Source organism: Mustela nivalis (assembly GCF_964662115.1).
Source record: "Mustela nivalis genome assembly, chromosome: 8".
NCBI classification, from domain to species: Eukaryota; Metazoa; Chordata; class Mammalia; order Carnivora; family Mustelidae; genus Mustela; species Mustela nivalis.
In genome coordinates, this window is record NC_139027.1 from 55900175 (window position 1) to 55925919 (window position 25745).

Consider the following 25745-nt stretch of genomic DNA (forward strand, 5'->3'; position numbering starts at 1 on the left):
GTGTATCGTGTTCTTGTGTAAGTATCACTGTGTCCCCTTGGACTCTCAGAAGTGTTCTGGGTTTTAATGGGAAACTGTATGGCCACTCCCCAGTGTGTCACAGGGAACAGGAATAAGGAGAGAATGGAAGTGTTGTGAAACAGTGGTTCACTGAGGACAGTGAGAGAGCTCAGAGAAGTGATGGCAGCCATCGTAGTGAAGAAGGAGGTCAGAGCATCAGAATGCCTGAGAGAGGGTGGGCTGGGTCTTGAGCGGAGTGGACAAGGTTGGTTCCACCTGCGAGATGAACTCCTAGGGAGCCTTGGTGCATACGAGCACAGAGATGCACAGATGTTTCCAAGGGTGGACAGATGTCATCTACTTCACCTACACTACCAGCCTTGATCTTTTGAGTAGTAATGTTCATAATTTAGACTCAACAAAGAAAGGTTTTGTCATCTTTGGTATCATGTTTGTGGTAAACTTACATTTGTATTCCTTGAAAACGAAAAAAACGCATATCTGAAATTCCCTTAGTCAGAATACTCAGAGCATTAGACAGAACTTATGATTCAATCCTTTTAAATAAAACCAATTCCTTGTATCAATAGCCATGAATTTCATTTTTTTATCTTTTTGTTTCTTCAAATACTTGTATATCTTAGGACTGTATCCCTGTGAGACAGCTTGAAACTGTCTCAAATACTGTCAGTCTGTCTATATTCCCACCTTCCTCCTAATGATAGACACACTTTCCAAAAGCCATTTTCCTTCATATGTCATGCACAGATTCTTTTTTCCCTCTCCCAGTCTCAGCCTCTCTCCAACAAGCACACATTATTTTTTCTCTTTCAATATTTCTGTGTTTTCCTACATCCTCAGAGGCTAATGCATCAGATTTTTTTTTTTAAAGCTATACACACCAAGATTTAAATGCGGGTGTTTACAGAAGATTTCTTCATAATCTCCCCAAAGTGGAGGCAACCCAAATGTCCATCAATGAATAAATGAATGACAGCGTGTCCATACAGTGGAATTGTACTCATCGTATAAAGGGACAGATATGTGGCTCCGTACAAATGAGTCTCAAAAGCATAATGCTGAGTGAAAGACGTCAGAGTCTAAGAGTTGTATACTTTATGACCCCATCTCTCTCTCTTTCTCTCTCTCAATATCTCTCTCTCTCTATATATATATATATAGTAGAAAAAGCAAAAGTATAGAATTATAAAATGCAGTACTTCAGATTAGGGTTGAAGAGAGAGGACTGACTACGAAGGGGCATGAAGAGATTCTGAAGGCAATTTAAATACTCTACACATCTTACTTGTTAGATGACTATATATATTTCTCAAAATGCAATGATGTGTATGCACAGAAAGGATAAATTTTATCGTATGTAAAGCATACCTTAATAAACCTGACAGCTGAAAACCTCTGGCAGACTAGTTTTTGTTCTTCTGAGTGCACAAACACAGAAAACAAGAGGAAAGGAGAAACAAGAGAAGGGAAGAAAGAGATGGATAAGATGGAAAAGGGAGTGGGATTTTTGTTAAGATTCTTTGTAAAGCAATCTAATTACTCATTGACTGTAACAGAAGTATGGTAATGAACTGCTTAAAATTGCCAACTACATTTGTCAAGGACATATTAGATGAATAAAAGATCTTCCATAAAATTTGGGAAGGTCCCCCAGATAGGAATAAATAAAATGTACTTAAAAATGAAAGCTATATCATTATAGAATAAAACAAAAAAATTGAGACCTCTCTTCACTTATGACACAGCTCTATTACTAATTCCCTCCAGGCCAGAAGACTTGTGCTCATCTGCACAGCTGTCTTAGAATAAAACAGACATGTTCAGGCCAACCCTCCCTACTACCACACATACCATAACCTAAAAGCCAAGGACACAGTAGTGGCTAACTAACTCTATTCCCAGCACCATCCTCTTCACAGACACAGCCATGCAAAGGCATTATCTAGTTCAGGTTATGGCCAGCAAAAAAGAGGGGTGGACTTGTGTTTTTGCCATTTAGAGGGTGTAAGTAAAATTAATATACAGGATTATATATGAAATCCACATATGGCATTAGATTGATTTTTCAATCAGAGAGTGGAGCTACACTTGGAAACACTTGGGCCTGTTAGTATGCATGAGTCCAAAGATAGCATAGAAAATACTGGCATTTAGGTAAACAATGGCAATTTAATTTACAGAAGGAGGCTGTCTAACTTGAGAGATGACTTGGCTTCTGGAAGGCCAAGACTTGACAGTGTAAAATCCATCCCCGCTCAGTCCCAATCCCACCCCCAACCTTTCTTTCGAATACTCGCATTAGTGTTCTGGCTTGTTGCCTGAGAACTTGAAAATGAAGGGATAAAAAGTGAGCTTAATGTTCTTTCCTAGGCATAAGTCCCCTTTCTTCTTCAACACAGGCCCAGAAGCTCCACTGGGGATTAAAGAGTAAGAATCCAGTATTTTTAATAGAATGATTTGAGGGCAGCATCATAAGGATTTAGTGGGAGCCATAGGAATAGGGGCCTCTTTTAGTCTCTGGGGTCTGTTCCCCAGACTTTGGCCATGCTGTTTTCACATATGGGAAAATGCAGGTAGAATTTTCTTTCCAATCTTAACATCCTCTGGTTAAATCATATGCTTGTCTTTCTCAGCCACTTCTGTCCAAATATGTTTTCCTAATGAGGCATTATAGTCCTATGAAATCAAGCAGTTTTTCTTCAAGAAAGAGTATTTTTTTTTAACTCAAACCTTATTAGTTTGTGGACAATAACATTATTATTTTAAAAACTGTATATGATGATACTCCCAAATTCTGGCAGCCACCAATTTTAATTTACTTGTTTTAGAAACACATTTTTGGAACACAGTACCCCCCAGAATTTACAATATGGAATACATTTCCAGGCTAGCCCATATAATTGTGTCTAATTAAAAGGGGGGGGGTGAGTCTATAATAATACTATTGTAATGGTCAAAGAAAAACAAAACTGAAAGCTTTGAAATTACTGAGATAAAATGATATGCAAGAAGACAAAGCCCAGAAAAAAAAATCAGAAATTAAACACATCAAAACAAACATCCAAAGAATTTTTACATATTGAATAGTTCAGAAAAAGTGACTAAATTGGAGGAAAATGTTTTAGATAGACTTGTGTGGAAATTTGGGCCAAGAGGATGGTCTAGGTACTTTCAGGGGCTGAGCAATTAATGGCATTGTTCTTTATTAAATTATATTCCTACCAAAATGAACAGATTTCCTTTTTGTTGGAGCTGCTAATTGCTAATACTAGGCTTCAGCTGGTGATCCGCCAATGGGGAGGTGGATAGGAAGAGAAAAACTGAAAAGCCGTGGTTTTCTTCAGGCTAGAGAAGGAAGCAGATTTCTTGCAATCTTTTCTCGTTACATGAAAACAAAGACCCTTTCCAGCCTATCTACACCTCTTCCCCAGGTGGCCTCTTTCTCACCTGTGGCTAAGCACTGGCTGTTATATGCAACTAATGAATTGTTGAACACTACATCAAAAACTAATGATGTAGTATATGTTAGCTAATTGAACATAATAAATAAATAAAATATTATTAATAAAGAATGTCTGAGCACCATAAAAAAAAAAAAACGCATCCGTGGATTTACTTATTCATTATAAACTGATGACTTTTAAATTTGTTCCTCAAGCTCACACCATCTTTCTGAACTTCAGAACTACTTCATGCTACCTCATACAACCACTGAGTTGTCTGTGCCACAGATACATCATGTGGCATTTGCTCAGCAAGTACACTCATTCCTCCAGGAGTTTCCCCCCCCAATCCCCCTAGCCCCAGAGGACAAGAAAAAAAAGGCCCTTCTCTTCCCATCTTAATTGACAGCCATCCTCCCCACCCCCATCATCTGGGCCAAAGTACTAGGGTCACAAGGACTTTTCTCCCTGAACCTCATATGTAATCAGGTCTCACATCCTCTCAGATTCCACCACCCAGTGTCTCCCAATTCCACTCTATCAGTCCCTTCCCCAGCCCTACAGCAATAACTTAGTTATTGTAATAACTGATCTGCCTGCTTGCAGGCTTGCCCCTTGCTGTCCATCTTCAAGACTGCCGACAAAATGAGCACTGCTCAGTTCAAAATCCTTCAGGGGCTGTCCATCACGTACTACAGGGCTGCACAAGGGGAGACCGTCTGCCTTAGAGCCAGTGCAGGGGTGAGGGGAGGTGGCGCAAGAGCGTTCCCATTAAACTGCAGATTCAACGGAATCTGAATCTTTGGGGGAAGAGGAGTTAGTAAGACCTAAAAGTTTGCATTTTTAAGCAAGTTGGGGTGATTTTTAAATACACTTGTGTTTGAAAAGCATGCATTTAAGAGATGGTATCTACTCCCTTGCACGTGGTGCAAGGTCTTCCATACTCTCTCCACCTGTCCGCGCATGCTCAAGCCTCATCCCCCTTCACTCCTGCACTTCCTGCTCTTCCACCTACACGGTGCTGTTTCCTAGATTCCCTCACATGCATCTCTGCCCTGCCTGGAATGTCCCTCTGGCCCCCACCTCCCTGGTGAACATGATTCATCTTTCAAATCCCGGCAGATCCTGGCAAACTGAAGCAGAAAAAAGTAATTATTTGTGCCGAGGCCTCTGAGGGTGCTCCTGGAAATTCTTAGGGTGCATTTCAATAGTCATTTCCTACCTTTCCTTTGGTTTCCATTAAATAAATTACCAGAAACCTTCTGTTCCCCAACCCTTATTTAAGAAGAGAACCAGTGATCCTATTAAAAAATAGGACATAAAGATAAGCTCACACCTGCCCCCATACATTTACACTAGGGCCACAACTCAGCCATGTAGAAACAGGCTTTTTTTTTTTAAATGGCTTTGTAAAAGGAAAGACCCTCAAAAAGCAAGAATAATCATTATTATTTGTTCTAAAATCGAAATGTATATTTTTCCATCCTTTTTATTTACAATATAAAGTGCTTTTCTCAGTAAATCAACAAATATGAGTATTCATGTCACCAAGTGCTGATGATTAAAAATAATTACTTTAATGGTAGCTGGCCTGATGCCAAACATGATCAGGTTTTGCATTTCAAGCATGATCGTGGATAATTTACATCTCCTTTCTCACCAATACCCCACCACTCTTAATGGATTCTATTTTAGTTTTTATGAATTAATAGAAATTTAGTGCCTAATTCCCTATGTTATAGTCCACCATTTGCTTTTAGAATCCACAGAATTATCTCTCTCTTTTTTTTTAAAGCGGGATGGCCTGACATCACATAACTCAAGTTTCTTATTTTAAATGTTTAGCTATCTGCTTTCCACGAGTCCAGACAGGAGGTGCAAAAATGGGACAAAATGGAAAAGAAAATCAGGACCACGTCTCACACCTCTCAGGGGACCTCTTATTTACTGCAAGGAGACTTCTGTGACCAAAGTGGCATGCTGTCTCTTTCACAAATGAAGTGCAGGACCCCTCAAAAAATCCCAGTCATAGCCTGAGGGGCCTGGAGTCTTAACTACATAGGGGCCTCTCAGGGTGAGAGAAGACAGCACTGCCTCTTTTCCTGTTTCTTATTCCTTTGAGGTCTCATTTATAATGAAGATACGTCAAAATAGGGTTACAAAGAATTGTAGCAGGTTTTTAAATGTTTGCATTTAATAAGTTAACACTTGTACAAAAAAAGTAATATCATTGTGTTATTCAGAAGATAATTGTAGGTTTATTAACAAGATATGTATTAATACATAGTACCCTAAAGGCAGTGTGGTCCAGTAATAGGAATATAATTGCAATTTGTATAATTTTTTCAATCCTGTCTATGTATCTCTATAACACTTACATGGACAAATAACAGTATAGAGTCCTTTGAAGATAATATCAAAAGTAAAAATTTTTTTTTAAGATTTTATTTCTTTATTTGACAGACTGAGATTACAAGTGGGCAGAGAAGCAGATGGGGGTGGTGGTGGATGGGAAGCAGGCTCCCTGCTGAGCAGAGCCCAATGCGGGGCTCTATCCCAGGGCCCTGAGATCACGACCTGAACCGAAGGCAGAGGCTTAGCCCACTGAGCCACCCAGGCGCCCCACAAAAGTAAAATTTTGATGTCTCAAGTGAATAGAATGACTGGATCCTTGGTCTCTCTACTAGACAGATTTGTAAATACAGGTCAAGTACATGCACCTTTAAATGTATTAATTGTTGAAAAGGTCAGGGAGAAAGGGAGGAATTCCCAAGGATTTGGTTCAAAAGGTATGGCTGTGGTAAGCAAGGAAGACCCATAAATGTCACCAGATAAAGAGGAGGCCCCACTGGTGCTGCGGAAAGGGAACAGAAGGGTTAAATGAGCAAAGGTGCTCCAAGCATATATAAACCCAGGGGAACCCACTGTAAACATTCCTTGCATAGTTTGAGTTCTGCCAGCCAATGGTAGGCAGGGAGAAGACATGGCTTTATTTGCTTATTCTGATTTATGTGTTACTTCCACTGATCTCTCTGACATTGGGTAAATGTAACTGCAACTTTTATAGTGCATTCATTTGTAATATCTTCTTTGGCCAACCTTATGAAAGCTAAAGATAACTTCAGAGAAAATAAGTAACAGTACCATTTTGCAGAAAGACCTGATTGGTATTTGAGATGTGGGACTGGGCACACATTTTATAGTAGAAAAAAATTAATAAGTTCCATTTGCTTTAGAAAGGAAATCAATGCATGTCAAGTTATTAGGTTGACCACCAAGGAACGAAGCCCTTTTATATAATTACAAAAAGTTACTCTATCCCCAAGGATCAGTGGGTTCTTCCAGTTTGCATGGCTGAGAATATATCCTGTGGCTTGAAAACGGCCTTAGACAGTGACACCACTTATTCTCCAGCCTAGCTAAATTGCAGGGTCTGGTGACCTCACTCCAGTTAGACAGTGTGTAACAAAGAAACCTGAGGCATATGTGAGAGTTAAGATAAAATAAATGTGGTACGCCAAGTCCAGCCACCTATATCTTCTACCAAAGTCATCTGTACCTTTTACAAAAACTTCTCAATTTCTGAAAAAGTGACTACACACACACACACACATAACCACACACAAACATAAAAAATACAGGAAGGCAGAGAAAGAATTTGGAGAAATGTGGAGAGAAAGACACACCTCCCGCACACATGCACATACACATGGATAAACACAGGCTATAACTACAGTACTTACTTTCTGGTTGACTCTCCTGAGGATTATCAGACCACTCCCAACCAAGACACCAGTATGCACATGAGCCACCTGGAAGGTTACCCCAAGAAATATATCTTCTGCAATAACAGCATTCATTTTCCCTTGATTTACATTTTCACTCGACAGATATTTACCATCTACAATGCTACAGGCATCATGCTAGGCCCATCACACAACTCATCCATAAGACATACTCTTTAGTCTTAAAGAGATGACAATACAATGGAAAAACAGACATGACAACAGGCCATTACAGTATGGTGTAGAAAGTATCCTATGTCCAGTTATGTGCAGGGCAGGGAGGAAAGGGATATTGGAATGGGGCAGAGCTATACAGGGAGGGAGTGGTCCAGCAAAGGCAAAACTCATGACCTTTATTTATTTAGAAGGACTTTGCAATCCTACTGGGGGAAGGACCTAATGAACTGATGAGCAAAGCAACATCAAATAAGTATGTCCTGTGCTCATAAAATGAAACTGTAATTGTAATGGTTCAGGCAATCAGAGGAGTAGGCTTTGTGCAATTCAAGGGACATGCAAGAGGATGTTCAGGGAAGGCTAACGCAGTTAGGAACTACTGCTGCTTTCTCGGCAGAGAGCCCTGTACTTTTCCTTCATAATAATGACAATGGTTAAAATGAATTGAGTTGTTACTGGCATAGCATTTAAAATGATCTGATTTAATCCTTATAATAGTAGCCTGAGATAAGCACAAAGATTACACTCATTTTAGGAAAGGCCTAGGTGAAGTTTCCTGATTTTTCTTAGAGCTGGAAGTGATGGAGCCTGGATGTGAACATAGGCAGTCACATCCTAGAATCTATGAGCCCCATTCCTTGAGACCATTCAGCCCACTCTGTTGACTTAGGCCACACCCCTGCTGGGTTTTCTGCTCTTCTCTGAAGCTGTGGTATAGCACCTGACTCAGTGGCTCAGGGGTGAGGACCTAGACAGTGACCTAGGTAACTGCGCTAGGCACAGTTTGGTCAGCTGAGGTTCCTAGGCTCACTGTTACTGCAGCTCCATTAAAGGGGAACCAGTGACTCTGGGTGACTTACTGGTAAGTACATTAATTCTATTCTCCAATCTCCTCTTCTACCACCATGAACAAAGGTGGTTTTTGACAGCTTTGGCTGTATGTGTGTGTGTGTGTGTGTGTGTGTGTGTGTGTGTGCGCGCGTGCACATGCGCGCACGCACATGCACACTGAACCAATTATGCTGTGGGCTACCTTTCCCCTCTGCTCAGCCCACTGGGCTAGGTGAGCCAGACCTTCTGTGGCCCTTTGGCTCTACTGCTACAGAACACCCTTTCCTGACTTCTCATGATTAAACTGTGAATTCCCCCAGAAACTTTTCTTTCCTTCTCTCTACTGCCTTATTGCCTGGTTGCTTCAAACTTGGTGGCCCACTGCTGATCCAAAAAACAGCTTTCAAGCCATGCGGGTAATGAAAAGAAAAAAAAAAAAGAAAAGAAACCACAAACTTACTTCATAATCAAGGCCATTCCTAATATATGGTGGAAGATTAGAGCTGGGTTGAGAGAGCCAGGTCCATGACTTATATAGGTCAGTATAAATAACCTTGGGCATAAAAGAGTTAACTTTTATGATGGGTGAGGCATCCAATTTAAGTGGATGGTTCAACATGCTTTATTGTGGTTAGAGCCAATGTTTTATTGAGAACAAGACAAAAAGATTGGGGTAGCAACTATACCTCATTCCTCCTTCATTTAAAGAAAATCAGTAGGATCACTCAGACATCCTAGGAGTGTCAATTTTACCAAATGCAACAGAATTTCAACATCTCTTTGCAACTAGAAGCAGCTTTGGTGCCTTGCTAATGGATTTGTGGTCTGAACAGTCAAGTATAGCAAATATATGGTTAAGAGGAAGAGAAGAGATCATGCTTCATTTTTGGTAGTGTAATAGTCTTACTAATCTATTAGTAACTACTATTACTAATCTCTTTTCAAATATATGCAATTAAAACACAATTCAAAGATACAGTAAATGCAACTTAGTAAGCTGTTTGCTAATTGTTTTTTCATTTGCTCTTATTAATTGTTGCCCAATACAAATGGTTTTAACCAGACTAGAACATTTCTTTCAAATCTAAACAGAAGCAAAAGCTTTTCCAGAGATACCTCTTTTTTTTTTTTTATTTAATTTTTTATTTTTTATAAACATGTATTTTTATCCCCAGGGGTACAGGTCTGTGAATCACCAGGTTTACACACTTCACAGCACTCACCAAAGCACATACCCTCCCCAATGTCCATAATCCCACCCCCTTCTCCCAAACCCCCTCCCCCCAGCAACCCTCAGTTTGTTTTGTGAGATTAAGAGTCACTTATGGTTTGTCTCCCTCCCAATCCCATCTTGTATACCTCTTTTAAACTCCTACAACTTCTTAAAGGTTCAGATACTAGATCCTGGCAATGTGAAAGGAATCCAAAGTACATGTACATACTTGCTTAAAATCATGCTTCATCTAGTGTTGGCTGTTGCCTTGCTTCTGGGCCTTTTCTTGGACAATATATAGCTATCCACCCCTCACCCCAGTCCCCATGTATCTCTTCTTTCTCTGACAGTTCCTGACCAGGGTCACCTGCTGATCTCTGGATCTAGTTGTTGACCTGGTGTCTGGCCTTCCAACCTACCGAGAACATAACATTAACTGAGGACCTCTTGCCATATCAACTGGCTACTTACATCCTTGACTGATTCTACTGTTTTATAATTTCTCTGTGGCAGTCTAGGCATTCCAGCTTTTCTGATATCCATAGTTGGATGTGACAGAGATAGAAATATATCAAGTATTGTGGTGTCACTGATCTGCTTGAACTTGTGATGTTTATTTGTGGATCAGAATGAAGTAATTCTCCACCTGCCCACCTCTTAACATTAGTTCTTTGCCCTTGGAAAATTTAATATAATTATGCTGATGAATTTACATTAAATGTTTCCGAAGTAATCATCTTTACAACCTTCCCTAGAAAGTCTCTCTACCTTGTTCTAATTTTCTTGATAACATTTACAACTACTAGATGCTAAATTTTAAATTTATTTACTGTCAATTTTTACCATTGGATATAAATTCCGTGAGAGTTGGCATTATGTTTTTGGTACTTAGAGCAGTGCCTGGCACATAGTTGGCAATCAACATATCTTTGTTGAATAAATGTTGAATAGATGAATCAGCCATAGGCCAAAAAGGGTTTGCAATCATCTAGGAGAGGATATTGCTGATTATCAGTATAATATTCTGATATTCCCTCTATAGTATTCTCTAGGACTAAGATCTCCACAATATTTGCTACTGTCTTGCCTGATACTGGGAGGCAGATGATGTATTATAGCATACTGGTTAAAGGCCTGGGTTCTGGATTCAGACCACCTAGGTTTGAATCTGGTTTTAACTCTTACCATCTGTTCAAAATTTCTTGCAAGTTACTTATTTGTGATTCAATTGTTTCTTTAGAGTGAGGATGGTAACAGTGCCTGTTAAGGGTACTCAATGGGTTGTTTTGAAGATGAAATAAGATAATATATCTAAAGTTCTGCAGTAGTGATTTGTTCGTGGAAAGCACAGTAAGTGTTGTGTTTCACTAATTAACATGTGTTTACAAATAACAGAAAACTCAAGTTGACTTAGTTGACTTAAACAATAAAGGGAATTTATTTGTTCACGTAACTGAAAAGTTCAGAGGCAAGATATGATTCAAGCATGTATTGATACGGAGTCTGTTTTTCTGCTATTCACTCCATTGCATCCTTCTCTCTTTGGAGCTGTCACTATTCCTGGCAGTAAGTTGTTGCAGTAATTGTTGACCTTACAGGCACATCACATGCTTAAAAAAGAAAGGGATTCTCTAGATAGCTCCTATGGAAGGCTGGGGAAGTTCTTGCTAGAAGTAATACATTTGACAGAGTCCCGACATCTTCCTGGGAAAACTGTATCACATACCCATGACCCAACCACTGTGGCCTCTGGGATTGGATATATTGACAAGCACAACCTAATCACATATAATTTCTTGGACTAGAGATGGGATCAGCCTACACTGAAACACTTGGACTTCATGGTGTAGGAGGAGAAACACATACCAAAATCCAGGCACTATTAGCAATGGGAAGGGAAAACAAATGCCAAAAATAGCAAAATTACTCTACTGATGAGTAAACTATAAAGAACTTCTTTAACTCCACCAATGCTGTAAAACAAGCCAGAGGAGAGGAAATTTCACCATTGCCATCACCTTCACAAAATATTTATTTTGGTGAAATGGTTTACCTGATGCACTGCAATGGATAGAACATTCCTCCAAGCTCATGCATTGCTAAAAAACCTTTTTCCCCTCCAATCTCTCCCTCTTCAACAGTCCTTCCATCAACAAATACATTCTGTTATTTTATGTTTTCTGGAATCTTTTAGATTTCCTGTGTACAATGTAAATTAGAAGACTTAATCCCTAATAACCTTGGATTATATTTTTAATTTTATAAAATAAAACTGTCTCTTGCAGTTAATTCTCTCATATAAAATAAAGACCAATAATAGTGAGTGAATTTAAAGCTGGAAGGTGGTAAATTTTATGTGATTTTTTTTTTCCTTATAATTCTTATGTGACTATGTCAATTTGCATAAGATACTGAAACATAACCATAATTTTATTACAGTGACTATGGTTCATGAGACAGTGTCAAGTATCTTGTTTTGGAAAATGTTCGGGCCATTTCTTATTCTTGCTTTTTGTTTTGTTTTGTTTTAATGATATGCACAAAAGACACTGCTTTCATTGTAACCTTCTGTATAAAACACTATTATTGACATCTGAGGATTAAGTTTTAATTGAAGTAAGATTTCAAATGGTCTATTATCTGTGATCCCTATATAATGATCACAAAGACATTCTAGAGCAGGCAATGAAACAGATAAATATGTTGAAAAGACAGCTAACAGCTCCATTTAGCTCACCCACGCTTGCCAAACTTGACACACACAATTTATCCCAGACGATGGAAAGTGAACATAAAATATAGCCAGACTGTGATAATATATGCTTCTCAGATGGTTTTTCCTTGAGCTTAAAATCAGGTATTTTATATACCCAGATAACCCATATGTGGTAGTAGATAGCTGTGGATGGGCTTTTTTGCCTAAACTCATCAAATTTTTTTATGTTTTAGTTTGGAACTTCTCTGAGAGCAAGTTTAATGGTGAGTTTCTTATCTATATAAAGTCTTGGATCAACTAAGTGGTCACTTCTCTCCATCACAAAGAGAGGGGAGAGATCTAAGACTAAACCCAAACTAACTCCCACGGAAAATTCAGCAGCGATCCAAAAATATTTAACAAACAAGAATAATTTGTGACAGTGATTGTAAATGATAAGAATTAAAAGATTTGTTGTAAAGGTGGCTCCAAAGGTGTTTCTACTCTATAGATTTTTTAGAACTTTACTCACTAGTTTTTGCCAGGGAAACATGCCAAAGGGAATCCTGCTCTGTACTGATTTGAATGAGTCCGTTTTTCAAAAGTGATTCAATATCCTGGATCCCAATAGCCTATACATGCAATTTGGACAAGCCTCTGACTGCTGTTTCACATTGGATGAGGGACCAGACCACATCTGCAGCATTGTCCATTTTCATTAGAGACAACATCCCCCTGCCATGTGTGTTCCCCAGCCTGACCCCCATTCAGTCAGCCACTTCCCTAGCTCCTAGCTCAGAACTTGCTCAGTCTGGGCTAAACTGAACCCAAAATATTCAGAAAGGCCCTATCAGCAAGAAGCCAGTGAAGGAAATCTCTTGTAGGCCCATGCCTAACCTCAGAAAGGCCCATTAAAATGGAAATACGATGCCACTTCCCAACACCCCTGTTCTTTTATATTTGGGACACTGGAGACACACACAAATTGAGAGAGTGTAAGAGCTCAGGGGAACATGATGCCTCATGGCTCTGGTGTGGGTTTTGGTGGTATCACTCTGATAACTAAGGATGTTCTTGTTGCTATCACCCATCCCCTTGCCTCTACTTCTCTGACCCAAAGATCCCACTTTCCACCCTCACCTAGATAAGTCAGACTGAGAGCCAAATCTGGGATATAAAAAGCAGCAATTTATTAAAAAAAAAAAAAAAAAAAAGTCCCCCCCCCTTTTTTTTTAAGATTTTATTTATTTATTTGTCAGAGAGAGAGGGAGAGAGAGCGAGTACAAGCAGACAGAATGGCAGGCAGAGGCAGAGGGAGAAGCAGGCTCCCTGCCGAGCAAGGAGCCCGATGCGGGACTCGATCCCAGGACACTGGGATCATGACCTGAGCCGAAGGCAGCTGCTTAACCAACTGAGCCACCCAAGCGTCCCAGTCCTCCCTTTTTAAAAAAAATGAATTGCTTAGGTAAGTGAAACCAGTGAAAGGCCTTTGTTTTTGTTTTCTAAAGGAAGGCATGATAAAAAGAATAGCTGAAACAGAGACGAATAGGCAATATACTGTACTAAATAGTGTGAACTTTTTATTATTAGTAGTAGTAGTAGTATCATATTAAAATGGTACAAACTGGGGGCCTGGGTGGCTCAGTGGGTTAAGCCACTGCCTCCGGCTCAGGTCATGATCTCAGGGTCCTGGGATCAAGCCCCACATTGGGCTCTCTGCTCCGTGGGGAGCCTGCTTCCTCATTTCTCTCTGCCTGTCTCTCTGCCTACTTGTGATCTCAGTCTGTCAAATAAATAAATAAAATCTTTTTAAAAAATGGTATGAACTACAGGTGACAAGGAAAAGTTATCATTTGGCATCATTTTCAGAGAGATCTAAATATTTGGTAGGAAGACTGGCCCCAGGACCAGGATAAGCCACTCTGCTTATGGAGGTGGAGTTGGGTAAGCAGACATCAGAGAAAGAAAAATGTTTTGTTTGCATTTTTTCCACTTGCTTTCTTGAAGGAAGCTTACCTGTCTTCTAATGCAATTGTCCTTACCAATTTCTTGGAGAAATACTGCTGCCTCTCCTCCTTCCTTGGCCACACCACCCTCCCTGGGAATGTGGTTCTGCTCTTTCAGCTTTGAAGTGCTCCAGGATGTCCCCAGGAGAGCTCTCAAGGACTGCTGAGTTGACTGAAGAGTCCATAGCATGCAGCCAAGAGCTAGGGCAGAATAGAAAGAAGAGGTTTCAACTAAACAGAAAGGAGTAAGGCCAATTTAAGGAAGGTAGCGTCAGGACTGCTAACTAGAGAGGGCTCTTCCTTCAGCCTGAAACCACTTTCTCCTTTCTCCACGTGGAAGATGCCCCCTCAGTTGCCAAAACCCTGGTTAAAAATCTTCTTCTTCCCCTAGAAGTCCCTCTGTAGACATTTCCAGTCAGAGCTGGTGTGATCATTCCTCATCACAGCAGTTGTCTCCTGCCCTCCTTTTTAACTGCACGTTTTCTCTACCCACACTGTGTACATTTACAGGATAGAATTCCTGCCATATTTGTACTTATATTCCCTCAACCTGGAGTAACAATGCTATTGATGACAATGAACACGATGATGATGAAAGCTAACATTTAAATAACATTTACCATGTGCCAGCCATTGTTCTAAGTGGTTCACATATTCACTCCTCAATCTTCACAACAATCCTGTGAGGCAGCTTCTATTATTCTATTCATTTTACAAATAAGAAAACCAAGACTTAGAATGGCTTAAAAGTCCTTTAAAATTAAGTAGCAGGGCCACACAACTTCTGGGTGTCTAGACTGCTGGCATACAAACTCCACATTTTGGCTCTGTCCTCTCTACTCCCAGAGCACACCATGGGGAGTCAATAAATAATTTTTTCATGAATGAATAAATAGACTGGGGAAGCACTCGAAACAATGTCATCGAAAAGTGGTTTAGATAATATTTTGTTGTCCATGGGATAGATATATACAAAGACTGTATCTTGTTCTCAAACTCTTGCTCTGACAAAAGATTGATTTCTTGACTGATGAGTTTCTTAGTATGAACAATCTTAGAGAAGTTTAAATGTAAATACTCTTTAGTTATATACAACATATTGTTGCACGTATGTGGTGTGTTTAAAATTTAGAACATAAGGCTGCAATGAGTATTGAATCAAATGATCCCAAATGTAAGTCATCTACTAACCACCAATCTTGTGTTTGTATCCCTTCCACGAAGTATTCACTTATAATGATTATCCAGCCTTGGAATGAACTCCTCCAGGGATAAGAAACTCACTGCTTTCAGAGTAACCGATTCCCCCGAAAAAGGGTTCCACTGTTGAGCTTCTTCTTTACACCAATTTGCAGTGTACATGTAGCTTTAAAGTTACTCTGCTAACTTCCTGGAGCATCCACCCACTGAATCTAGCAGCAGGCAAAGTTTGGCTATCTTTTCTCTATAATTTGCCAAGTTATTATGCATTAATCACTAGGTCATAATGGAGCCAATCATTTAGATTTTTATCATGGCATCCATATCTGATTGCTTGATGTTGTTCCATTTTCTTGGGTTTTAGGGACTTAGGAAAGAGGAGTATGAGACATCTAAAGAAAAAGCAAACAGGGCGCCTGGGTGGCTCAGTTAGTTAAGTGTCTGCCTTAGGCTCAGCTCATGATCCCAGGGTCCTGGGATTGAGTCCTGCATTGGGCTCCACTCGGCAGGCAGTCTGCTTCTCCCCTTGCCCCTCTCCCTGCTCATGCTCTCTCTTTCTCTCTCAAAAATAAATAAAATCTTAGGGGGAAAAAAAAAAAAGCAAACATGATACTACACTTGATCTTAGCCAAAAGGCTTAGAAGTGATAAAAGCAAACATAATAGGATCTGTAAGTCCTTATAATTATGTTTCTCAAAATCAATCTAAATATGCACATGAATCTCCCGGGGATCTTGTTACATGTAGATTCTGATTCAGTAGTTCTGATGTAGGGCCTGAAATTCCATATTTCAAATAGGTCCCCAGTTGATGCTGAAATAGCTGGTCCAAGGAACACACTTTGAGTAGCAAACTTATGAAGGTGTGAGACTGCATAAGCTATAATTCTTCTGTTCTATGCATTTTCCTTTAAACTAGGACCCCTGCTTATTTAAGAACTCAGGTTTGTCCATTTACCTGACAACAGAATTTTCAAACTTTAATAACTATAAAGAATTACATTATGGAATTCTTTAGAAATTCAGATTCTTGGTCCTTTCCAGGTATACTAATTTGTAGATCTAGAATAGAGCCAAGAAATCTGAAGTTTTTAACAAGTGTGTCCCCCACATATGATTTTGATGCAGATGGCCTTTGGCTCAGGCTTTGGGAAACACTGCCTGGAATGAATAAGTTAAGTGGAAACACCAGTTTTCTACATAGCTCATCATTCTTAATCATCAGAGTGAAGGATGTCAACTAAATGGTGACCATATTTTGTAGGGGGTGGTAATGAAGGCCCAGAGTCACATCGGTCAAACTACTCTCTCACAGCCACAAGGACATGCCCCAAGAATGCCTCCCTAACTGGAGAATCCAGTCCATATGCTTTTGTTACAGGAAAACTTCAATAAATAATAACAACCAGAGAGCAAACCATGTAGTGGACATATGGATACCATTTATTATTGAATTAGGTGGGCCAAGGTGCCATTTATCTGGGTTCTGCCTCTTAACAAATGGCATCTTCATAAAATGAAATGGTGCTACAAGGCTTCTGCCAAATTAGTAGCATTCTTGTTTTAATCTGGATGGTTAGAAAATCATCTAGCTCCCGTAGGGCCTAGAAGAAAATCAACTACATTTAAAAATACCCCAGGGCATCTGGGTGGCTCAGTTGGTTAAGTGTCCAACTCATGATTTTGGCTCAGGTCATGTTCTCAGGGTTGTGAGATCAAGTCCTGTGTCAGGCTCGGCGCTGGGTATGGAGCCTGCCTGGATTCTCTCTTACTCTGTTCCTCCCCAACATTTCAATTAAAAAAAAAAAAAAAAAAGACTCAAAAGACTATGAACTCACAACTCTGCTTTTCCAATGTGTTTTCTTCCCAGTGGATGTCAGGAAACAGGTAAATAAGGTCAGCATTCTTCACTAAGCCTTGGAAATAAACTGTTCAGGGGTTACCAGCAGATATGGTGAGCATTGGAAAGGAAGAATTGGTGAGACATATATGCTCTATGCATAACAGAGCTGCGACCAAGGAAATTTTCAGGTTGATTTCCTGAGATGCTGGGAGGTGGGTAGAATTTCTGCTGTAAATATTTCTTAGGAAACCAGGAATCCAATTTGCTTCCTGCTCAAACAGGCAAAATGTCACTGAACTCTAGCATACACTAGGTAAAGAGAATGGGTGGAATGTGAATTTTCTTATTCTTATACCATGTGTATATCACCAGAGCTCTTGGCTCATTCACACATGCTCATAATAATTATTCCTAAATGACCCTGTTGTGTTGAAAGCTTGCTAGGGTTGTGGTAAGATGATGAAATGAAATCTGTGCTGCCTAGAGGGAAAACACTAAGAAAACACAAATTTTAAATGTGGATTGTGTGTGTGTGTGTGTGTGTGTGTGCATTTTTGTGTTGACCATGTGTTAGAACAAGGTGACTTTTGTATTGGGATAACTGGCAATGTGCCAATAATATTTGAAAATAAAATCGCTAGGAAAATTATTGTAACACAGACCTGGGTGTGGGAATCTTTGTTAAATAACAAGCACATCCACACATCAACAGAATTTGTACTCTTTCTACTCCTAAGTCTTCCTCTATGAGGCAGGCCGATTGGATATGGTGATAGAGGATCAAAGCGGTTTTGGGGACGGCCATCCCGTGACCTTTCCAAAGCAGACAAACACTCAGGGTTGCACAGAGACATAACAACATACAGTGACGTGGAGACTTCTGTAACAAGACACAGATGTAAACAACCAAAAACGTGCCCAACTCTGCCCCCTTGATTAGTGGTGGCTTTACTCTTTCAAAAAATTTTTTTCAACTCATTGATATTCCTTGGATTCATGAGAATTAGTAGGTTTCTTAAGAACAGATTTCTAAATCACTGATATTTGGGGACCATATAGTCCAACCCCTACAGTTAAGATTTCTGAAAGCTGAAGTTGAAAGCTGTTCAAAAATCGCATATAGTTAGTTGACTGCAAAACCTGAAGGTGGAGAATAAGGCTCTAAGACTGACACCTTCTACACTGCCTCTTGCCCTGCCCATCATCTGAGTACAGGAATATGCAAAATTTGTGTCATCCTGGCTATTTAACTTTGATACATTTATTTTGATGATATTATTTCTAACTCGTACCTCCTATGTCCTACATCTCTCCGGCCTGGGAGAGAGTGAACAGAAACCATTTCTTATGATATTTGCTGAATGAATGAATGAATAAGTCTTATATTTCAGTTGTCTTTTCAGATCTTCAGTGTATTTTTACACCAGTGTATCCTTTTGGAATATAAACTGTGATAAAAAAAAACACTGTCATTTAAATTTCCATTTTTATGCACATTCCAATCACCACCAGCAGCACCATCATGATGACTCATCCTTAAAGCCAACAGAGTTGGCAGTTCCGAACCACTCATATTCAGTGCTACACTCCAACGTCAGCTTCTCAGGAGGGCCTATTACAAATGGCAAATAATGTCTCATGGCATAAATATACCATGTTTTCTAATCTTTATTTTGTTTTCAGTTTCTCTTCCTTAAATCTGAGGCATTATGATAACAATGCATGATAGTTTCTTATTGCTTCTTCTGCTGCCTTTCTAGCGCTCCTGATTGGTATGTGCCAGTGTTGGCTACCCCAAAATCCAGGGCCTTCCTTATTTTTCTCAATACTGAATGAGCAAAAGCAGTTTTAAGATAGAAAGGCAATGAGTGCAGTTTTTCCTTCCTTTGAGCTCACAGAAGCACGGTCAGGACTGTGGAGCCAGTATACAAGATGTCTCCTCTCTTCCACACTCTTTTCTAGGTTAATCTACCTTATTCCAAAGTGGACTAGAAAGTCTTTAGCTGTCCCAGCTAACTTTCTTTTGACTTCCTATTGGCCCAGGTCATGGTGCTACCTCCAACTGAGCAAAATAAAACTGTGTAGAGAAAACTACATGGAGAGTGGACCCCGTGGTAAGGAAGGTTTCTGGTTTCCCACTCCTCTCATTAGCTGATGTGTTCCTGTTTGTCAAATATATGTATGGGGGTAGGGGCGAGGGCAGCATCAAATCAAGAGGGAGGTATACTTAAGCTTATTCTTTGCTCATTGACATTTGATATTACTACTTTGGTTACATTTGTGTGATTGTTGGAAAAAAATTTTGTAGCCTGGATGCCTCCACCAAGATGATGTCTTTTAGCCAATCTGAGTCAGATGCACTATGGAAGATGCTCTTATGATCCTCTGTGATTCTGATTAGAAAGCCCAGTGGAAAACCAAAACCCAAAAAACCCACAATCCCTATGGATACCAAGGAAAAGAAACCAAGAGTTAGATTGAAACGCTCAAAATATTTTAAATTGAACTACTCAGTATCTGTATGTAATAAAGGTTTCTCCCACTATTTGAAAGTTCTCTTTATGCCACTTCACTTTTATGAAGAACTTATCTTAGTACATGTTTCACTAACTGAAGGAAATCCAAAAAGGATTTTCACTTTTAGGAAATGGTCATTGCTGGGCGCCTGGGTGGCTTTGTCTGTTAAACGTCTGCCTTCGGCCCAGGTCATGATCCAGGGGGTTGAATCCCGCATAGGGCTCCCTGCTCAGCAGGAATCTGCTTCTTTCTACCCTTCCCTCCCCCCCTCCCTGCTTGTGATCTCTCTCTCCCTCAAATAAATAAAATCTTTGAAAAAGAAAAAAAGAAAGAAACAGTCATTGCTTCTTTGCTTTCCATCCTTTCAGCTTATGAAAGGTTTCACAGCATGCTCTGCTTCTGGACAGTGGGGGAGACCAGTGTGTTGTATGCATACAAGTACGTCTGCGACTTTGAAAACATATGCTCATCTCTATGGTGACATCACATAAGTTTCTACTTATCTGTCGACAACTGACTGTTCTCAATATCCCAGTGCAGGTTCTGATATAGAAAGCAGAGTGCAGAAAGGGGGAAATATTTGGTGAGGGGCCCACCAGGTCTGATGTGGTATTGCTCGGTATGCAGGGGAGCTGTGGCCTAATAAAATCTGAGAGCTGTTTCTACTCAGCTTCCTTGAAGTGCCTCCTCCAAATCATCTCATGGGATCCTTGGACCAAAAAGAGATGGCCTTGACTCCCACCTACCTTTGCTTTGAAAATGTAAACTTAAGGGATCTCGGATGGCCCAGTTTGGGGAGCCTGCCTTTTGGTTTTCTTTCTTTTGATGCCAAGCATGATAAAAGAAATGGAAAGGGAAAAAAAAAAAACAAACCAAAAAAAAAAAAACCAAAAAAAACAAAACCCAAGCCACTGGGTTCTTTGTTAGGCCAGCACATTCAGGTCAGGACAAGCAGTTGGTGAAATGCTCCACCTGGCCCTCTGGAGCACCATCTCCACCCTAAGTGGAGGCCTCGGGATGGCTTCTGGTGCATGACTTCACCTTATTTCATTTCTGGTCTTGACTCCGTGTTTGCCTGGAGAGTATAGATGAGGCAATCATTGCTACTTGTCATGATGAGCCAGTGCCCTAGAGAACATTTCCTAACCCAGCTCCACCCTCCCTGCGAATGGGTTTAACCCTAGAAAGCTCCTTGAAAAGGTCCCAGAGGAGTCCTGAAAAACCACCACACAGAAGGGATTCTAAGCTACTGACAGAAGGCCACGTGGAAGGAACATGATACAGTAGAGACACTCCCTCCTCTCTCTTGATGGGTGACTTAAGCACATATAACACCCTTTCCCAATAAACACATATTTTCAGTGCCCCCTTTTCTATCCTGTCCCATGTGCACACTTTCCTGTTTATACAACATGAATCCCCTCATCACCAAGCCATGTGGCCTAATCAAATAGATCCAAACTTAAATCCTGCTGTGCCGTTTGACAGTTGTATAGCCTTGGACATGTTATTTAACTTCCCATCCATCGATTTCCTCAGATGATAAGAATAAATCCTAACAGCTCCCCCATATGGAAGGCTGTGGGAGTTGGGAGAATCTTGCCCAGTGCCCTTCCCCCACACCCTTCCCCCACCCCTTATCCTCATTTCTCCTTAAGTGAATCCTACACTCTGTCCTCACAACCTCTCACTTTCAGAGGACTTGTGTTCACAAACCGTCTTGCTTTCCCCACATCTGGAGGGATTTCGCCTTCTTGTACTGTAATTGTCCTCATCCATCCCCTCAACCGCCTGTTTCTATACCGGACAGCGAGACTCTTAGGGTTCTTCCTTTCTTCCCTCAGTCTCTCCTGCTTCACTTAAAAAAATACCTAGATGAAAATGGCACATAGCTGGAAGCACTTTCCTCAGCAAGAGAGCTTTCCCACTGGATCTCACACAGTCATCTAAATGTAGTCTTCACAGATTAAAATTGAGTGCCTCCAAGGGGCTCTCCCAGCAACCGCTCAGCTGCTTTCCTCTTTGGGGTCCAGGGTCTGTGCTCCCTGAATGAAGATCCCTTTGACTTCAACAAATTGGGATAACACCTATTTCAAATATATTATTTGATGAAAGCAGATGTCAGCAGATACTGCCTATGTAATTGATATTTGATTTATTCAAGATTTATGCATGCTGTGCCTTAGATTTATTAATGATAATCCCCGGCTCTTGTGTTTAATATAGTGGAACCAAAACATAATTTGCTGGGATCAGTCAGAAATGCATCAAAGTGATTAACTCTACATGCAAACCATTATCCAGTGACATCCCTACTGTGCACAGTGCAAAAGGAGGCAATAATACAGTAATTGGCTTCACTTATGCAAGTTAGATATTTGCCATGATTGCTAGTAAAATTTGGTCCCTTTTATCTCTGATTCTGCATCTCCATATTCCTTGTCATCCTTTGATGCTCCTTCTTCAGGCAGGATTTGAGCGCACACACACACACACGATCTTGACCCAGCAATTATGCGTTAAGGAAGGTGCCCTGTCTTAACTAACCAAACAGGAGGACACCTGTCCCTCTCAGGAGACCCCCTGGTCAGGCACCACCTCTGAAGTGGTCACCTCTCTCTCTGAGGGGAATGCCAGCGCATAGAAATTATATCCCAGCTTCACTACCCACATCTATCACCAATATCAACATCCAGACAGGATGCAAAACCCTCCTTAGAGGAGACATTTGGAGCAATGCAAACAACTACCAAGATAATTTTTTTAGGGAAAACAGCTATTCATTTATGTTTATTATCTGTTTTGTTTTGGCTAATTAAAACTTAATTGGATGGACAACCTTTTATTATAAGGCTATAATCCCTTCTTATTTTTGCTTGAAAATATTATGAATTATCAATGATAAGTAGATGACAGCAGTTATATTTAAATTTTGAGGGTAGCGGCGCCTGGGTGGCTCAGTGGGTTGGGCCGCTGCCTTCGGCTCGGGTCATGATCTCAGGGTCCTGGGATCGAGTCCCACATCGGGCTCTCTGCTCAGCAGGGAGCCTGCCTCCCTCTCTCTCTCTCTCTGCCTGCCTCTCTGCCTACTTGTGATTTCTCTCTCTCAAATAAATAAATAAAATTAAAAAAAATTTAAATTTTGAGGGTAAAAATAATATACACATGTGGCACAATATTCAAAATCTATAAAAATATGTGAAATGAAAAATAGAAGTCTTCCTTCTCTGTTCTATTGTCTACCTCTAGTTCCTCTTCCCAAAGGTAATCTTTGTGTAGTTTCTTGTGTAGCCTTCCAGAAAATGTAAACAGTATACCTACATACATATGCACCATATGTTTTTCATTTCATACTGTATCTCAGAGATATTTCCCTGTTTGTACTTGGAGAGCTACCTAATATTTTTCCATTGCTATCTATGATCATTTTTAATTGTTTAAAGTGCTGCATGGTCTGGCAAAGCTCTATAGTAAGCTCAATAGTTGGAAATCATTTAAAAATTCCAGCGTGGGAGTTGGGGGCCACAATTTAGAATAAAGTAGCATCTTGTGAGGATTTATAGCAAGATGGAAACACATACTGCATCTCACATTTTACAGCAAAACTTGTAAATGGTCCTTGCTTTCTCTGTTGCCTGGAATGTGCCATCTGTCTTCAGGGCATATGGTGGAACATGTCAGTACAGCGGCATGGCATCTTGATGGGCGAGGGCACTTCTGACTCCTGTGCCTAATGCCAGGTTTATATCGGGGTTTTAGTGTATTCGGTAACACATTGGTAAACACTGCTTACACCCTTACTTCATGGATCTAATATGATTCACAAGTAATCTAAAATGAAGTCCCAGGATGCTTTTTTTGGGTTTCTTCATGGAACAGCATCAATTGTTCTGCATCAGTTTCTCTTTTGCTCCTCAAGCAGTATTAGAGGTATCTTAAGAACATACAGGGTCAGCTCACAAGGAGGCTTCTTTTGCATTTTTTAATGCCATTCGGGAATTACCCCACGTATCAAAGGGGTATCTTTCAAAGTGCTCTCGCTTATCTTTTTCAATCCTTATGAACAATACCCCCACCCCCCCCATTCTGCATGGGCGAGGCCTGTCAGCAAACATCCCAGGTCTTGGTCACTGAGAGCACTCTCTGCTCTGCAAACTCACCATGCTCCTGACCTGTGGACACAGTAGTTCACTCTCTGGACTCGTCTCTCTTAGCCGCTACAGAAGCTATTCCTGCTTCAGCAATCCAAGTGATCTATTTTTCCTGTCCTAAAAGTTAATTGATTCCTGCTTCTAAGTGCCGCGGACTATGAAGAGCTATGTCTTTGCTGGGCAGCAGTCTATCAGGCGAGGTCCAGCTGGACTCCCTTGGAAAGGCTGCCATAGCTCAGCACGGCCAGAGAACCATGGGCCTGAAGCCTGAAAGAAATTAGGGCAAGGCTAAAAGAAGCCTGGGGGAGTGATTTCAAAATGTAAAGTATGGCTGCCAATCTTCACAGTGTAAATCTTCAGACTCTCAAGAGATAAGGGACCATCACTGGTACAGAGGGGAGAGACCGGGGAGCAGCTTGCAAAATGATAACCATTACGGTGAGCTGATTCTTGAACTAATCCCAACTATACATGCTTCTTCTAGCTGAGAGACCTCAGGAATTACAGTGAACCATGCTGGGCCTTGATGCCTTATTCTGGGCAGGGCGAGGGGGCAGGGAGGGAAAGGTTTACTTGGGTGTTATGGAGAGGACAGGAAAATGTGTATGAGGAAATGCATATTAGGAAAATGACACATGATGCTAGCAGAGTGCTTGGCACCAATACTTGACGGACAGTGATAGCAATAACATTTATTACTATTCAACAAGGTTTCAACATTCAGGCCACTAGCAATTTTCTCAGGGAAAGGCCATGAGGACTTCGAATAGCTAAACAACGCCCTAGAGAACATCTGAGGTCTACCAGGCCACTGCCTACTATCTATCTACCACCATGGTCTTGAGCACACCTGTTCAAGTTTAAAAACCAGTCCTCTAAGAGCCTTTCTGTGAATACCGTAGGCTCATTCAATAAAATTTATCTTTGATAGATGGCAAGGCTAGTCTTTTACAGATCTCATTGAGATTCTAGGGTACTCACCCTGTGTGGGGAGTGGTTCTCTTCTATTCTATACACTTTAGCATTGCAGAGAACTCTATCATCCGTTAGAGATAATTCAAACAGTGGTTCTTTTAGACAAATGGCTTATAACCGAGAGATTTTGATCCCAATAATAGATTGTTTTAAATGAATTTGGCCAGTGGCCCAAACTGTTGCAATGGGATCATACCCAAATCTATGCTACTCCATAAAAATGATAATTTGCCAGTTATAAAAACACAGCGCACCTTGAATTCAAAGAGTAATTTTTACTTTTCAAAACAGGTTTCCCATGCTCTATCTCATTTGATAATGCTCTATCCTGGCACCTTAGAACTTCCTCCTTCCCATTTGTTAAGGATGAATAAATGAAGAACAGAGAAGTTAGGTGAGTTCTCTAGGCCACACACCTAGATAGTGACAGAGTGAATCAAATCTCATTCTCCTGATACTTAGTCCACTGCTTTCTCTGATGTTCCAGGAAATATGTCAGACAATTTTCCAAGATGGGAATTTATAAAAGGATCGGATTCCTCTATGATGCTTCACTCTTTTCTATTGTTCATAATCAATAATAATAAACTTCACATAGGGCCTATAATTGTTGAATTCCCACTTCAGTGATTAGTTAGGGAGCTCCCTGCCCCATCCTGCTGACAGATGAGATGTGAGCTGTCATAACTAAAGCACTATTCCCTTCTGATCCTACTGGTGGGCATCTGTTTCCAGTTGTAACTGGCCAAACACTCCCTTTGCAGGAAAACTAATAACATCTTAACATATGGTCTTGAATCTGGGCCGCCTAATGACCTTGCATGGAGATTAATTGAAGGTGTTAATGGCATAGTTCCCAGGCAGGAATGTCAAAATACTGGCTTGGCCT

At 40.5% G+C, this 25745-nt stretch overlaps 1 protein-coding gene and 1 pseudogene across 2 annotated transcripts in view; one reads left to right on the forward strand and one right to left on the reverse strand.

The window, feature by feature from the left end:
• The window catches only part of MEIS1 (Meis homeobox 1), a 677893-nt gene that overhangs the window by 333699 nt on the left and 318449 nt on the right, over positions 1 to 25745 (reverse strand). Inside the window, exon 3 of the mRNA XM_082746690.1 lies at positions 14208 to 14372. The gene's annotated coding sequence lies outside the window, so the exon portion shown is untranslated. The remainder of the gene's footprint in view (positions 1 to 14207; positions 14373 to 25745) is intronic.
• LOC309870626 (hsc70-interacting protein pseudogene) overlaps positions 4367 to 25745 on the forward strand; it is a 47556-nt pseudogene continuing 26177 nt past the window's right edge. Inside the window, exon 1 of the transcript in view lies at positions 4367 to 4482. The product of the transcript in view is annotated as a hsc70-interacting protein pseudogene (transcript). The remainder of the gene's footprint in view (positions 4483 to 25745) is intronic.